At 32.9% G+C, this 16,490-nt stretch overlaps 1 protein-coding gene, 1 long non-coding RNA gene and 1 other non-coding gene across 5 annotated transcripts in view; 2 read left to right on the top strand and 1 right to left on the bottom strand.

Moving 5' to 3' along the window:
- Nucleotides 1-16,490, top strand: part of LOC141453994 (uncharacterized) — a 46,365-nt gene that overhangs the window by 16,882 nt on the left and 12,993 nt on the right. The gene's annotated exons all lie outside the window — the stretch shown is intronic.
- Nucleotides 881-13,200, bottom strand: LOC141453944 (uncharacterized). Its single transcript, XR_012458324.1, has 6 exons — nucleotides 13,108-13,200; nucleotides 12,891-13,027; nucleotides 11,925-12,181; nucleotides 5,896-6,025; nucleotides 4,635-4,747; nucleotides 881-2,542 (listed from the first exon to the last, which is right to left on the bottom strand). It is a non-coding gene; the product is annotated as an uncharacterized lncRNA (long non-coding RNA).
- Nucleotides 5,726-5,809, top strand: TRNAL-UAA (transfer RNA leucine (anticodon UAA)). The gene has a single exon. It is a non-coding gene; the product is annotated as a tRNA-Leu (tRNA).

A 16,490-nucleotide genomic window follows, 5' to 3' on the forward strand; every position in this document is an offset into this window, starting at 1 on the left:
CACTTCTTCAAGTAGTTGCTTCTATCGGTCACTAGCTGATTGAATTTCACTAGTGTTTGCTTCTGCTTTAGCCTTGTCTATTTCCAATGTCTGCCAAAATTATAGTACATCTAAACTAAGTATTTCTACTTTTATTTTAGTGTATGTAATAGGATCAGATTCAAATGGACTTTCCAAAATAGTCACTCTTTAAAAGATAATTGTCTTTACATAATCACAGAAGTTGTTTTCAAAGGTTGTAGACTGAGTGCAGCAGAGGTATTCGGCAGGGGTTAATAAGGTATAAAAGAAAATTAGGCAGGTTTCATTGGTCAAATTTCACACACTGAACTAGTTTGACATGAAGGCTCTCGCTTGCTCACAAGTTTTTACGAAAACAATAATTTTCTTGGAACTCATTGTCCGCATAGTACAATATTGAATGTTCTTAGTTCTTCTCTTCTCGGAATCGTCAGGCTGCCAGCGAAGTACAGCGAACTTGTCCAGTACCAGCGGTGCCATTTATTAAGTTACAATTAGTCAAAAATAGGTACAGCATTTAATTGTCAACCCTCTGCCACCTTATCGAAAGTGAAAAATTCAGGCTGCAAGTACTCTTATGCTTGTTCGAGGATCAGCTTCTAGTGCTTCACTTGAAACAGATTGTCAAGATACTGAGTACGAACCGACTTTGCCTCACTTTAAGGTTTAAATTCCTTCAAACGAAAAGTCTATAAATCATGAATTTCCAATGAAAATTTTTCTTCAGAAAGTTGGTGATAACAAAAGTTCCTAATGAAAGTAAGAAGCCCTCTTCTTGAATAAAAACAAAAAATGATTAGGTTATTTGGGTAATTTGCAATATCAAAAAAGACAAAATAAGTAGTAACATTGCATCAAGGTCAATTTATTGTGGCTTGAGTAAGCAAAAACATATGTTAGCTAAAAAAGGCTACATTCTAGAATCAAGTAACTAATACTAGTTATAAAATAACCAGAAATTTTCTCTCTGATTAATGGTCTTAATTTTCATAACATTTTAATATTATCTACTATAATAAAGGCTTAAAAACCGAATGTATAAAATGATTTTAGAAAATGGTTTTTGTGTACTGCTTGAGAAATGTTAAATATTTGAAGGAAATGGTCCATAAACATATAGAAGCCTTACTAAAAAAACAATAAAATTTTAATTTAATTACAAAATAAATAAACTGCGTTTACTAGCTATGCAACATAATTATTTGCGACATTTATTTAAATAACTAACAATTCACTAAAGAATTTTAATGCCCTGCTGTGCGAATAAAGACCTATTTTGAATGTTTACAAAATTTTGGAATAACTTGGTGAAAACATTAGCAAAAAATAAATTACTTTTTATAACAGTCAATCCACAAGAAAGACATTAGCCTTGGTTAGAAGCTAATACATAAACTGAACGTAAAATATAGAATCTGATATAAAATGTAAATATGATTTTAACATTATATATTCAGAGCAGATGAAACCTTTTTGCTAAAACCTACCGCACATATGACCACACGTTTTCCTAACTTAAAAGTAAACTTTAGTAAGTGCTGTAATTTTCGACTAATTATGCAACTATGATACTGACTAATGTTACTAGTTTTAAAAAGCAAAGATACGTTTTAAATTTAAATATTTGTTTTTTAAAAACACTACTTCTACACTAAACTACTTCTCACTAACAGAAAAATTGTTCTGTAAAGTCAATAATTGTACATGTTGAATTCCTTAATGATTTTGATCCTGAAGAGATAATTCTCCTCTTTCTAGAACATGAAGGCATTTCTAGGTAATGAAAGTCTGGCAATTATGTCAGATTTTTAATTTTGAGTTTAAACAGGTAATATCTGATTTGAGAGCAATTGAATCAGAAGAAGTTGCTTTTAGAAAATAGTATTTGTGAACAAAATATCTTAAAATCGAAACATCTTTAGGAAGATGAATCTTTATATTTCGATTTGGTTTCTTGGAGGGGAGCCAACCGAAACTTTCTGATTAAAATCCTGCAATTAGAAGTACCACTTAAATGAATAACTTTTATGAAAACATTCATAAGCAGACAGAGCAGAAGATTCACCAATCTTACATATAACAATGTAAAGAAGTATTACGATGGTCAATATTAGTATTACAATATTACAATAGCCCCTGAAGATGTCCCTAGGTCAAAAGCTTGGCAAATTAAAAAAATTAATGGCTGAAATTGGCATTATTCTTTCTTTCTTATATTTATTTTGAAGTATTTTACAAATTAGAGGAATCTAACCCAAAACAAATAATTACACACAGATGGTAACATAAATTAGACAAAATGGTGTTGAGCACAATTGCGTACCTTCCTAGCCAGGAAGAGCTGCTACCTCTCTAGGCCTAAGTTTTCTTCCAACATGATAGACTCACGAAGAGGTAGCGGAACTAGTTTTTAGAGTCATGTATGCAGACTGTAATGGCTACTACGAAATTAAGATCGACTTGGAGAGTCTCTGGGTGTTCGTTGGGAATGGACAGTACTCGGTTCCAGAAACGTTTTGATCTGAAATCATACTTTTAAAGTAAAAGAAAAGTAAAGTAATCGCCTATTTTTTTTATGATAAGGCTCAATGCCAATCTACCAATTAGTATCGTGTTAGATGTGGAAACACAAACTTTAATGTTAACATTTTTTTTAACAAAATGTATCCGTGGGATTCGAATTGGAGATCTCCCTTTTACAAATGCCCCACTACAGCTGTCAAAGGAAAGCATAACGGTTAAACTTCTCTAGAAATTTAAGAGTAATTTTTTTAAACAAGTGTCTAAAGAAAATAATCGAAACCATTAAGAATAAATCACACAAAGAATGAAATTAAAAAAAAAAATTTAGGGCACTGAAATTCCGGGCTGAAACTGAAAACCTTCGAAAAAGATGTGCAAAAACCAAAGATTTTTCGTGTTGTTTTCGTTCTATCTCATAAATTTTGTTAATACAGTTTTTTTAATTAATTGGGTACCTAATAGAGCATTTGTTTGTACAAAAATTAACTTGGGAAATTGGATCCAAACTTCCGTTCTATTCAGTAAACAAAAAAGAAGTACAATGGCGTATATGCTACCATGAAAATTAATTGACATAACATTTTCCAATGTTGTGGCACAGTATGTGAATGTTAAAAATCGGGACAATAATAGAACTAAATAAAATTCCATAGTTATTAAATTTCTGACGGAAGATCCCCCTAAAATTTAACCTTTTAATTAATTTATAAATTACATTTTCAAACAGAAAGGCACTGAATCCTATTCAAATATACTTCTGTCAGTTAAGTTCACAATTTTAAACTGAACTTTCAATTGCACGTTCAATATTTCAGAAAATTTTTGAAATTGCTTTTGTTAATATTAACAGTGTCTCATTGTAACAAGTTTATTTCCGCTTATCTATCCATTAAAATATCAAAACCATCACATTCAAATTAATATCCTTTAGCATCCTAATGCTTTCTCTATTATCTTTGAAACGACCTAGTATGTTATTTTTGAGCTAGGACCACTTAATCAATCTGTCGGTAAACTTCTCTGCTTCTTACAGACAGTGGAAATTCGACAATAGGAAGATGGGTACAGATTAAATTCTACAGGAAATATTAGTGTCAAAATAATGTTATCCTTTTTGAAAGCAATTCGAAAGCTGAGCTCTCATTTCATCAGTTTAAAAATTTGTAAATGCCTCAATGATCTGTCTATAGAAAACAAAGCCACCTTTACTCTGGCGTAGAAGAAACGAGATCATCAACGGTATGGCGAGGTAAGCGCTAAGTTCTCTTTCAAGCTGCCTGAATCCATTTTGTAGGATTGGCGAGGGAATAATATCTCTAACATCTACTGGACGGTTTACTCAGTAAAAAATAAATGGATGACTTCTACGAGCGCCTGAAAAGCATTATTTTTGAAATGAATAATAAAGAGCTTAGTTGCTTAACCAACTTAAGTATCATTTAGATTCAAGAAGCGAAAAAATAGTTTGTTGAGAACCAAGACGAGAGGGCGTGAAAAGAGCTGCATGTGTTTTATGGGACGCATTCAGTGATACTTGCCGCGAGCTGTCGCCAACCGAGCCGCCGTGACTAAGCCACTTAGGATGAGGAACCAGCCAATAAAAACATTGGCAGTGAGGGTCACGTTTGTTGGCTTCTTTTCAACAAAATGCCAAAAATACTAGACATATAATGTGATTAAAAAAAAGAGATAATTAAACTTCTTTACTATGAAGCGCATAGGAAATTGTTGACTTGAACTACAAGACTTAAAGCCAACAATTCATATTAATATAATACCCATTCCGTTAGCATCTTTGAAGCCAGAATAGTTACTTTTGCGTGGTACGTCTAGACATTCCATTGTCGTCAACTGTTCTTTCCTGGTTTGATTTGACTAACATCTCTCTTTAAGTTGTCCGAATTCTCCCTTTGCATGAAACTATTTTCTCAGTTTGACTGGCAGAATGTTCACTAGATGACCTGAAGAAACTGTGTTGTAAAAGAAACTTGACTTTTTAAGACGATCAGTCGCATACTTCGAGATAAATCTTATCGAGAAACAGTAAAAAGTAATTACAGCTGACTTTCTGCTGCTTTGACTCCTTGTACCTTTTAGGATTAGAAGTCACTGTTCCTTCAGACTCCATTTGATGCCCTGTTTTGAGAGTTTCCAATCAAATCAATTCGGGACAGTTAAATCCTCTTAAGGGGTTGGATGGTACCTTAAACAGGGAGATGAGAATGTTAGTTTTTTAGTTTTTAATCAATCGATTTAAAACAATGAATAATAACACTCCACGTCTATGAAAATACACATATCTAAAATATAAAAATCCAAGATAGATTTTTAAGGTATTTTCCCACATTATTCAAATAACCTCTACAAAAAAATAAAAAAATATCTGGGTTATAGAACATTCTATAACTGAGAAAATTCAAAATTCAGAGAACAGAAATAATAACATGTTATTTTGAAAGAAAGTTCCTTTTGGTGGTTTTAAAAGTTTTTTGCTTCCTAAAGAAGAGAAGTTTAATGCTTGCTTGTCAATCATGTATCAGTAAATCTACGGAGAGTACTTAGAAAGTGGAAACCAACTAAGCTATTTAAACTAATCTGGTTCAATTATAAGCCAAACTTAATTTCACTTTTATACTGTTGACTTGCGGTTATGTCAGTAATGTTAACGATATCATCGCCTGTATTATTACCACTTCCCGGATAGTCAGTTAGAAAGTGCAGAGTTAAGGTAAATGCACAAGAACTGGACGAACTGATAAATCTATGAAAAATATTTGATGTAAAACTAACAAATGGTCTTTATCCCTTTCTTGACATTCATACAATTCTGTCTGAGTGGTAAATATGTCTAAAAAAATTTTTTTTTCTTTGTTTTTATTAAATAAATTCTCTTAATATTCAATGATAGCATAAAATATTTTGGTCTGGCATTAAAGACGCATCGCAATATTTCTGTATTGGACAGCTAAAGGTCCTATCCCGGAGATCTTGTAAACCTTTACATGAAGCTCTGAGCTCATGTTTGTAATGAAGTGAAATCAAGATAAGATCTATAAACGTGTTATAAACATTTTAGACAAAGAAATGATTCTAACTCTAAAAACACCAACGCTATTAGCATTATTTCTCCCCTCTCTAGTTAAATTAATAAAACGTATATACTAGCCAGCTTGTGCCAACAGTCAGGTTGGCCGAGCGGTCTAAGGCGCCAGATTTAAGCTCTGGTTCCCGATTGGGAGCGTGGGTTCGAACCCCACACCTGACAGACTTTTTTTTTTTTAATTTACAAGTGTAAAACGTTTTATTCCAAAAAGTAATTAATTGTTAGTAATAAAAATATTAATAGCTTACTTGTTGCATTTTTCTCAACTGTTATTTGATGATAAATCGCACTTTCAGAAATGAATTCACCTTCTTGAGTATTACATATTGTTTGAATTTGTTTTTGTTATTTCTAATAAAATGAACGGATATGCTTAATCTGAAACAAAATCATTATTCAATTTATTATGTAAATGCATTTATTTTATTTAAATATTGTTGATTGTAGTTGTAATTTCAATTATTATAACCGGTAACTTTTGATATGTGTTCACCACTTAATGCAACAGTTCAAATTTGGGTATAATGTTGCCAGTATAGTCTTAAAACGGGTCACCATTGTTAGATATATGATGAGTTTGACCCTCCTTTAACCTTCTTTACAAATGTTTGCATTTTTTTTCCCGCAAGCGTTACAAACGTTATTAGAAGAACCAGCAATTGAAACTATCGTCTGCCCCCTAACCTCTGACTTTTTATACCAGTTACAGTAAGTTAATAACGAGTACCGGTAAAATGTTAGGATTATTTGTTAAAGTGATTGGACAGATGGAATTGATAAGATGCTGCCTGTTGGAAATCAAAGTATCATTCATAGCCTAAGGGGAAAAAAAATTCTAAAGATTCCTTATTTCAGGTAAATTTATTTTTTAGTTTTTGTTATTAATACTAATAATTTAAATAAGAAAATATCAGACGTGTTATTTTTTTCTTTTTAAATTGGCAAATATTATAACATTATGAGAAAATTGAATGAGACCTTAATTTTAACATCAATTTAAGTCAGTTCTAATAATTATAAATAATATAAAATCTCACTTATTTAATTTAAATTAACAAAAAAGAGAAGCTAGTGAAATGTTAGAAAGTTCGAGAAAGATTAAGAGTAATCACAGGTACCATGCCCAAGTCACTTCTAGCTTCACTCAATTTCTCACAGCCACCGCTGACTGTCATGGTCTTTGTAGCATCAAACCACTTCCATATATATTTTGACATCCTGTTCAAATTGTTTTCTACCGATATAATTTAATGATTTCAAAATGTAATACATTGAATTTCCTTCTGGTCTCTTGTTATTTTTTTGTATTATACTTACTCTGACCATCACAGCCAATGAGGATCTAAGCCCCAGCCGGTTTTTTGTTTTATGTTATTGTTTAATTTCTCAAAGTTATTTTGCCGTTTATGTCAGGAGCAATTCTTACAAAACTCTGTTGAGATTCAAATGAATTAAGCCTTATATAGACTCAGATGTACTGAATGTGGCGGCAGCCTAACCTTGTACGTCAAGAATAGTTTTGTTACCCGGAATAGTTTTCACGTTCTTTTATTACTATAAACAGGAAGTATTGTGATTATGCCAAACTTTAGAAATTGTATTTTCATGCAAAATCTTGTTTTGAAGTTCCCTAAAAATGGTTTTGAATTTGGAAAAATGGTTTTAGCATGTACTAGAATGTGAACAGAATACCTCAAAAAATACGAAAGTCGCAGAAATCTAAATCTAGCCAGTCTGTTTTATTACTATTGATATTTCTGATGTTGGAAGAATTAGAAGTGGTGAGGAGGTGCGATAAGGAAATCTACTTTCATTAGTATTCTTCAGTATTGCCTTGGAACAAATGATGAGCGACATTCGTATTCGATTCCGGTGGCACAATCTACAGTAGAATGACCGAACCGCTAGCATATGCAGACTACATTGACACTCCAGTGCGCACAACTGGAGCATTCGGAAGGGCTATACAAGAGGAACCAAAAGTTAGATCTTCGGATTAACAAGCATAAAACTGGTTTTATGAGGAAATCAATGACCTATCGACTAGTCGGAGTTATTGAGAGGCCAAATTCTCTTCAAATCAACGCTTCAAAAACCTTAGAACATCAGGGGCAGCCCGAATGAAACAAAGAAGAACATGAAGGCCTGAGAAGCAGCTGGCTGCAGAAAAGGTTCTGGACTTCAGGGTATTACCTAGAAAGACGAAACTCATTGTTTACATGTCGATAACTCCAGTGCCATCGGAACTTGATTCATGACAAAATAAAATGAAAACTTGTAACAGATATAGAAAAAGAATGTGTTACGGATGAGGGTAGCCATTGAAGGGGGGTATTCTGTAGCAAAAATACCGAAATAAGGCGATTGGTCAGCGAAGAAGATCACTTAACTTAAATTTGAAAAAATATAGATTTAGGAAGCTGAAGAGGATGAAGGCAGAGCGATCCACAGACGCATGCTATGCAAACTCCTAGAGGAACCAGATAATGTAGAAGGCCCGTTTAACATGGATAGATGAAATAGAGAAGGGGATGGAAGTTGAGGGTAGAAGACAGAGATGAATGGCGACGGATCGTTGAGGAAGCCAGGTGGCAATGAAAGGAGAAGACAATATGTTTTTAGATTTAGGACGATACCATTAACCGAACATTTGAATTAAATGCGAAATTTTTAACAAAAAAATGTCTTTAATGACGTTTTTGAAACTTCGTACGCTACCTAATTAGGTTCCTATTACTTTCAATTTTCACTTTTTCTCAGAAAAGTTCGACTTTCAAGGCTTTCCAGAGAAGTCTAATGTTAAACTTGCTCTAAGTATCCTTTAGAACTATTCACTGATCCCTCAAGTACTGAAATTTCTAATTTGAAGAATCAATTAAGCTGAAAAGCAACTTTACTGAAAAGAAGATTGAGTTTTGAAATTTTTGGGAAAGATGGATTCGCCAATACTTAGTGCACTATTTACTGACCAGAAAGCCTAACTTTAATTTGAAAATATTTGTTTAAAAAAATGTTAGAGCTGAAGATTCTATTTATTGAGAATCTATAATTTTAAGGAGCATGGTATTGAATGCTGAATTGCTTTGTAACGACATGGTGCATTTTTTTTATATCCGCAAAAGAAACATCTAAACGTTTATCCCGTTCTATTTATTTCAGGGATATTACATGTTTGAAGATAAATGTTTCCTTATACATTATAAAGGCCTACTTGAAAGGCATGACTAAAGGACAGGCTTATGTAATAGTATACACATTAGGGTTAGGGCAACCGTTCTCAACCTCGGATATGCGTGCCACTGAAGAGGCGTCGGACTACTTGCTGGATCGCCAAAATAATATTGGTAATATTAGTAATTTTTTAATAAAAGTAAGTAATTATTCAAAGAAGTAATTAATAATTGGTCAAATATTCTATATTTTAGGCAAAAAATGATGTAATTTATTTGATATAAGATTTACTTTTTTCAATGAAATGAATATTTATTTTTTGTAAGTAATATGCTACCAGTTTGAATATGCTACCAGTTATAATTACGTTGGAGTATATTATTATTATTTTTTTTTTATGATTTAAGGCGCGTCAACATCTAAGGTTATTGGCGCCCGGAGCTTTTTTCAGTGCACTGCCGGCCTCCGGACAGTGTTCTCTCGTTACAGACAACACTGTCCATCACCGAACAGTGAGCTGTAAGAAGCTCCTAGGAAGAGAAAATCTAAGGGTCAGCTGCTGGATTCGAACCCGGGACCTCCGCGTGGGAGTCCAGAATGCTAACCTCATAGCTAATCCCTTCCCTGGAGTATATTATTATTTTTTTCTTTACATTACAGTCTTAGGTAATTATCTATCATGTTATTTATATAAGATACATTGAAACTCTGGGTTTATTTTACCTCGTATAAAATAAATTACAAACAATTATTATTGTAATAAATTATAGCTATTAATTTTCTATAATTTATTCATTTGTTATTATTATTTTAATGTAATTGTTTTAAGATGTAATGAAATATGCGTGTTTCTACATATACGAGTAAAATATTAAGTCTAAATAAATACAGGTTAAAATTCGATTTAACGAGATACCCACTCGAGTTTTGGTATCAAAGCAAGGCCGTTCCTTCAGTTCTCATTTTATCTGTGCCTGCTAAAAGTAGCTAAAAGTTCTATGAAAGTAGCTTTCAAAACGATAATCACAAAAATTATACCTGATGCACTTTAAACCAAATTATTAACTATAAAAACTAAAAGGGCCGCTCCAAGGATCTCATTTTTAAAGATTTTACTAGATTAAAGTATTATTCGAAAAATGGTGTTTAAATAAACAAAGAAAAGAAAAATGGAAGGTATGTAATTTATTATGGAAACCGCGCGTTTTAAGAAAAGAAAATTGTGACTAGCTTCAGTTTAAAATATTTTAATTATGCAAGGCTTTCCACCTAAATGCTAGAGCAGGACTGGCCAACCCAAATGATCTTGTGGGGAATTTGGAAATTCATTATAAGCCTGTGGATCACTTATAAAATTAGATGTATATCTATTAGATTGGACCACTGCAAAAACTTTTTAGTTTTCAAAACACCATATAACCATATAACAAGCTAGTAGGGACAAGGAACATTAAGTATATTCCAAATCAAGAAATCAAGAAAAAAGAATATGTAAAATGTCTTATATGATCGGTGGTTGAAGGTTTTGTCCACCTGACTGTGTAAACGTTTCATTTATTATTTCATTTATTGTTTTACTTACGTTCTGAGCGAAATCGATGGGTTATTCACGGAATTTTTGTTTTGTTTATGTTAAATACAATTAAATATAACAAGTAACAGTTTCTTTCATTGCGAAAGATATACACTGAAATTCTCGAATCAGTTTTAGTATTGTCACTTAGTACGTACGACAATACTAATACTAATAATACGTGAAGCGAAGAGATATGCAATATCCATTGTGAATGGCCGGTCTCTGTAACAGAATACAGTCTACCACGTGCTGAGTGTATCAATGCAAAGCTCTACTTGTGACCAAGTTCACTAACAAATTTTATTCAACTGCTACAGTTCTCTTACTAAATACTAGCGTACAAATTACTACCAAGAACTCTTACCCCCCAAATTTATTAACATAAGCTCTTTTGTGGCAACCGAAAAGAAAGCTTCAAAACAAACCAACGAAATTAAAACTTGACTGCTGGCTAATAATTGGAGTTATAGAAAAATGTTGGAAGGCCGACACAAAATATTTTTAAATAATATATTAAAGTATAAAAAAAAACCTCCAAATGTAAATCTGATATCTTAAATTTAAAACTTGCTTACAAAATATAATTTATGCAACAGGTGCAAATGGGAAATGTAATAGATAATCGTGTGTCCATATTTCCGTAAGGGAAACCCTCTTCCTTCTTCTAAGAAAAGAAATGATATAAATCAGAAGATTTGAAAGAGTACTTCATCTTTGTAGGGTTGCCATCGAGATAAACCCAAGGATGTAACACTTATTCACAGACACATGGCCTGCCCGTCACAATAATGAATACCATTCATATTTCAGCACAACCACTGTGCGTGCATATAGTTCCCAATATGGAACACTAACCTAATTTCAACTTGAAGCCTGTACACTAGTGTTGATATTGTAGTTAATTTGTAGACTAACAACGAGTTATAAACCATGAACCTTGGTTGTTGCTAAACGTTCAGTAAAGATGGTTACAAGCGAAAATGAAATTTTACAAGACTTTGATTCTTAAATGAAACAAAAAGTTGGTGAATAATGTGTTCTAGGCAAACCGCTTCAGGTGATCGGCTCTATGAAAGAAAAAAATGACAGGTTCGACATGCTTCAGAGTCAACGGATGAAATCTTTACAGGTGAATTATAGAGAGACATTTGTCCAGCTCCTAATACTCTCATTTTTTTGTAGAACTGTCGCAGTGATTTCAAGAAGATGGCTAGAGATGGCTCGCTTCAGGTTTTCTGTACTCTTTTCAAGTTGAGACAGTATTCTACATAAAAAGTTCAGCTGTTAGAGGGACCGGAGAAAAAGAAAGCCACAAACTCATTGCTTGTGGTCATTCAATAATTTGGTAGACCAGCAGAATTTTATTGAAATTAGAAGTGTGTCACTTGACCAGCGTTATATCGATATGTTCTTGGGGAGGAAGAGAAATATAATGTCAAACGCTTCATTTATCGATTGAACTGAATTCGAACAAGAAACTTAAGGTTGGTGGAGCAACCTATTAAGAGGGTAGAACATCCAAATATTTACCTTACTTTTACTTTTGTCCAGCAAGTCCCACTATTTTTAATCGTAGCCTCCAAAAATCTCATTTTGGCTCACTCCTCTGAAGTCTATGATTCGCACGGTTGAGCTAGGGTGTGTGTGTTAAAGTCCTTTAAATCTCCTTTCATGCTCTTATTTCCCCTGCCTGGAGGAGACCAATTTAACGCTATCTTTGACATAGTATTATTTCCACAGTGGAAACCTCTGCGTGCGGAGATCTTAATTTCTTCTTTAGTTGAACCCTGAAAAATGAAATGCGAGAAAATCATACGGTTCCATATTTAATATACATTCAATCTCTTTCATACATTTTTTTTATGCCACAGCAATCCATTCCGTGATCTTCCGTATTACTTCAAATACTCCGTTGTATCACGGCATTCTGTTTAGCGTGTGAACTTCATTGTTTCAAAATTACTTATACATTAAGTACGAAAAACTTTGAAAATATAAAATGTATTTAAAAGCGTGGTTAACAACTTGGTTCCATGATATATAAACGAAAATATGTAGGTAGATAAAGAAAGTCGAGTCAGACTTTGCGAAAATAACTTTAATTTAAATCAGCCTAGATTTAAATTAAATTATAAATTTCCTACAAACAAATGACTTCTCTCTCATTGGAATAAAAAAGTTTGGACATAGGCTATCAAGTTTCTTAAACAAGTTCATAATAAAAGAATATACTTCAGTTCCTTTAGCCATAAAATTAGCATAACTTTCCTGAGTAATTCTGCTTAGAATTAATGGGGAAAAAAAGAGGAAAAGTAAAGTTTTGTAAGTTTGTCTTTAATTAAAATAACAATCTTTAAAGTACTACCGGGAGTTTGCAAATAATTGGGTTAAATGTAACCCCATTAGTGACTTTTCCAATAATTACTTTCTCTTACTTCCTGGGACAAAAGATTTTCCTAGTAAGTAATTGGTCACTTAAAACAAAAGCGTGCTTACTGGCCTGATTCCGAAAAACTGAGAGATGTGCGGATCGCTAAAGTGAAGAAGCCTTAAGGTTGTTGTAGTCAGAAGTACCTTTCCGGAGTTCCCCTAGGAACAAAACTTGACTAGCATAGTCCTTTAAGCCACAAGAACTGTAGAAGGTTTAATTTAACAGATTATTAAACTAAGAAAGAAGTAAGTTTAAAACATAGCGCTAGAAAAATGTTCTTACGGGAACATGAACACAGTGAACTACTTTGTGGCTAAAGCCCATTCCCTTCTCAAAAAGTAAATCTATATGTAACCTATAAATGAAGTCATTCATTCTACATAAAAATGGGATAATTTTATCCTGATATTAAATTCTCATAATATAATTATTATCTTACTAATTATTAACAGCATAGTATTGTAGGAACCACTATTGTTTCTTACCAAACCACTTGCCTCAATCTTCAGCCAGAGTAGTGAAATATTGGTTGGCATGAGACTGTTAAACTTTAGTACAAAAGATCTATTGAAGTACAGGAACAAGTTTTCACTTGAATCTCAAGCTTGTGAATGGTTGTGTTGAACGATAGAGCCAGCAGACAAAACAGATCTGAGTAAGCAGTTTGGAGACAGCTAATACCTACATGCAGAGACTTCTGATGTCATCAATTAGACACAGAGAGAGACGGACAATCAAAGTGAGAGAGAGAGAGAAAGATGTTCCACTTATAAATTATTTACTCGCTTGTAAATTTATTTGGTAAAATTAAATTAGATAGTAGAAGCCCAAAACTGTGCGTTGAACTAACAGTTCGTTACATGCTGCTAAATAGTGAAAGAAATTATTATTAGGTTGTTGAAACTGAAGGAATTTCCATGATTAGATCGCAATAATACTCAGGATTGTCTATCAACAGATGGGGATAAAAATATTGATTGCGACAGATAAATATTGATTGAGATGAGTGTGCTCTATAACGAACGAGAGACAAATGTTGGACTGCGGGCCTGCCTATCTACAACAGGCCCTGAACTACTCCCACAACCCACAGCGATCTTATTAAATTTCATTAGAAATTGGAATCTAGATTGCTGGTCAAATGTTTTCTTTATTGATGAGCCTTATAATACGTCTTCGGCTCCAAGACGGCAGAAAAAGAAGGACATATGAGAGGTTCAATCAGTGCAGGTTTTCTGCGAGGGTTTCTAAGGAGGAATTACCGTGGCTTTGTTAAGATGATTTTAAAATAAAGTCCGAATGCAATCTTAGGGTCATACTGAACGACCAGCTGCCTCTCTTGGAAAGGAGATAATTTCTTCTTTGTCCATCTCAATGCTTGAGCAACCAACCAGAATATGATAAAAGACCTACGAGAAATGGGAATAATTGTTATCTTGTTTAGCGTTGTCCTCCGTCGCAGAACATCAACAGCTGGGCCGCTCAATGACAATTTTGCGCTACATCAAACTCTTCCAGCATCAAGTTAATTGCTTCCATATTAGTCTTTAATTTAAATTAGTTTTAAATTTTGAAACGTTCCAGGAATCCACTGTTTCTAGATTTTAATTTGAATTACGAAAAGTGCGTAGGACTGCGTTGATTTTAAAAATTTAGTTAAATATTTTGCACATTAAAAAAAATAATTTTTCTAATTTACGCATTTCTGCTTATAAGAAGTTTTTAGAATGAATCTTATTGGACCAGATATTCCAAATTTCTACGATAAAAGTTAACAATATCAATTAGAGGATTTAATCAATAGCGTTTTACTAAAAATACCATTTATTTCGTAAATAAACGGTATAAATAGGGATAGACTTTGATGAGGTAATAATTTCTGTACTAAGAGGCAAAAACCGGCTCTCCTTTTATTCTGTGATGAAAACAACTTATTATGGTTCTTCAAAGAGAAATGTAGTTCCTCCGAAGGTTGCTACAAAATTAAATTTCTCTGAGAAATCATAAAATAAAAGAGAGAGAGACTATTGAATAGCTAAGCTTGAAAACAAATTGTTGAAAACCAGAGTCGAAGAAACTAACAAAAGCAAACACAAAAAACGAAATTGCACTTCGATTGAACTTGAACAAAGCCTTCGAATAGGCAATGAAGTTCAGAGCAAATGGTTTGTGTATTGAGCGATTTTTCGTTTTTAAGTGGTGTATAATAAACTTGAACCGGGTAGTTTCTAATGAAGTATGCAAGTATATAACAAGCAGGAAAGAAGAGAAGCGCAATTGATAACAGTCTTTTTTCATTCAGGAGACTCTACAAGTATTTTATAGGATAATGTATTCTAAAAGATGCAGCCTAGTTCACCTTAAGGCAGAAGGTTAAAAGTAAACAATAGCAAAATTTTTAAAACTCTACAAGCAAAATATTTCTTTTAAAGGGTCTAAAACTTTTAACTTACGAAAATTAATCAATAAAACTATTCTCCGCGAAATAACCTCAAAAGAAAGAACTACATGATGTTACCATAGATGTGTGGGTGGAAGATATTTCATTCCTTTTTTTTTCTTCCTCCTGAATGACTGCTCTATTGGTTACTGCAGATTTTATCAATCTTTCTGTCCAGTAAAACTAGTTTTATCGAATAGCTCACCGAGTTTTGAGGAAATACTGATATAGCTTTAGACAGTTTGAAAACTTTATTCTTGACCAGAAAACATTAAATGTTGTGTCTAGCATTACGTCAGTTATGAACTTGCATTTTTGTTTATATAGTCCATCTGCTTTAATAAAAGTTTAAATTCTATCAACAGAAATTGAAACTATCACAAGTTGCAATTGCACAGTACACGGAAATTTATTCAATTTTAATAAAATATTATTGCATGTGTATTATGATTATTTATAACTTTATAGTACAAGCTGTACCTGTGTGACCTAATGGCACACATAGCAATAAAATTACAACAATCTTAGCCTACTAAAAGGTCAAGTGTATAATTGAAGGCCAAAGAGCGATAAATAAAAAGCCCATTAAAGCAACACATGCTCTATCCATAATGAAGGACAGAATGCTGCGGGTAAGTGAAATCTTCTGAATGATCAACTGTACAATGTAAATATTAATAGCAAAAAAAGAATAACCTATTCTAATAGAAATTCACTAATCTTATAACGTTCTTATTTTTTACTTAAAATGCTATCCCAGTCATGAATGTGTTATAGGTTAGATGTATTTTGTTTTTGTATACTAGTTTTGAGACTTTTCTATGGTGAAGTTTCTTTAATTGAGCTTAGCTGTAAATATTCTATACATCATAAACATGGTAACTGCATTCTAGGTTTGGAAGTATAGGCGAAATTATGCTGTCCAGGTTTATTGTAGAGGAGTATTGGATGGACTTGACTGGCTAAACTTCTGATACTACAGAAAAATGATAGTGACAGAATTTATTTTAACTTATTTCAACAGCTGCACTCCATACGTCCAGATGGGTTTTAAAATAGACATGTCTTTTTGTTAGTCTTTTGTGCGGAATTTGAAGAAAACTAGTGAGTTAGAGTCCTTGAGAGTAATAGTAGACTAAAGTCGTGAGAGTTTGATCTTTATTCTTAATTAGCAACTTCACTAATTATTCAGCTAAATGTAATAATATAATTAGGTATTAAAATT

This window comes from Rhodnius prolixus, unplaced genomic scaffold, assembly GCF_049639745.1.
Source record: "Rhodnius prolixus isolate KJV_2025 unplaced genomic scaffold, Rpr scaffold_1, whole genome shotgun sequence".
Lineage (NCBI taxonomy): Eukaryota > Metazoa > Arthropoda > Insecta > Hemiptera > Reduviidae > Rhodnius > Rhodnius prolixus.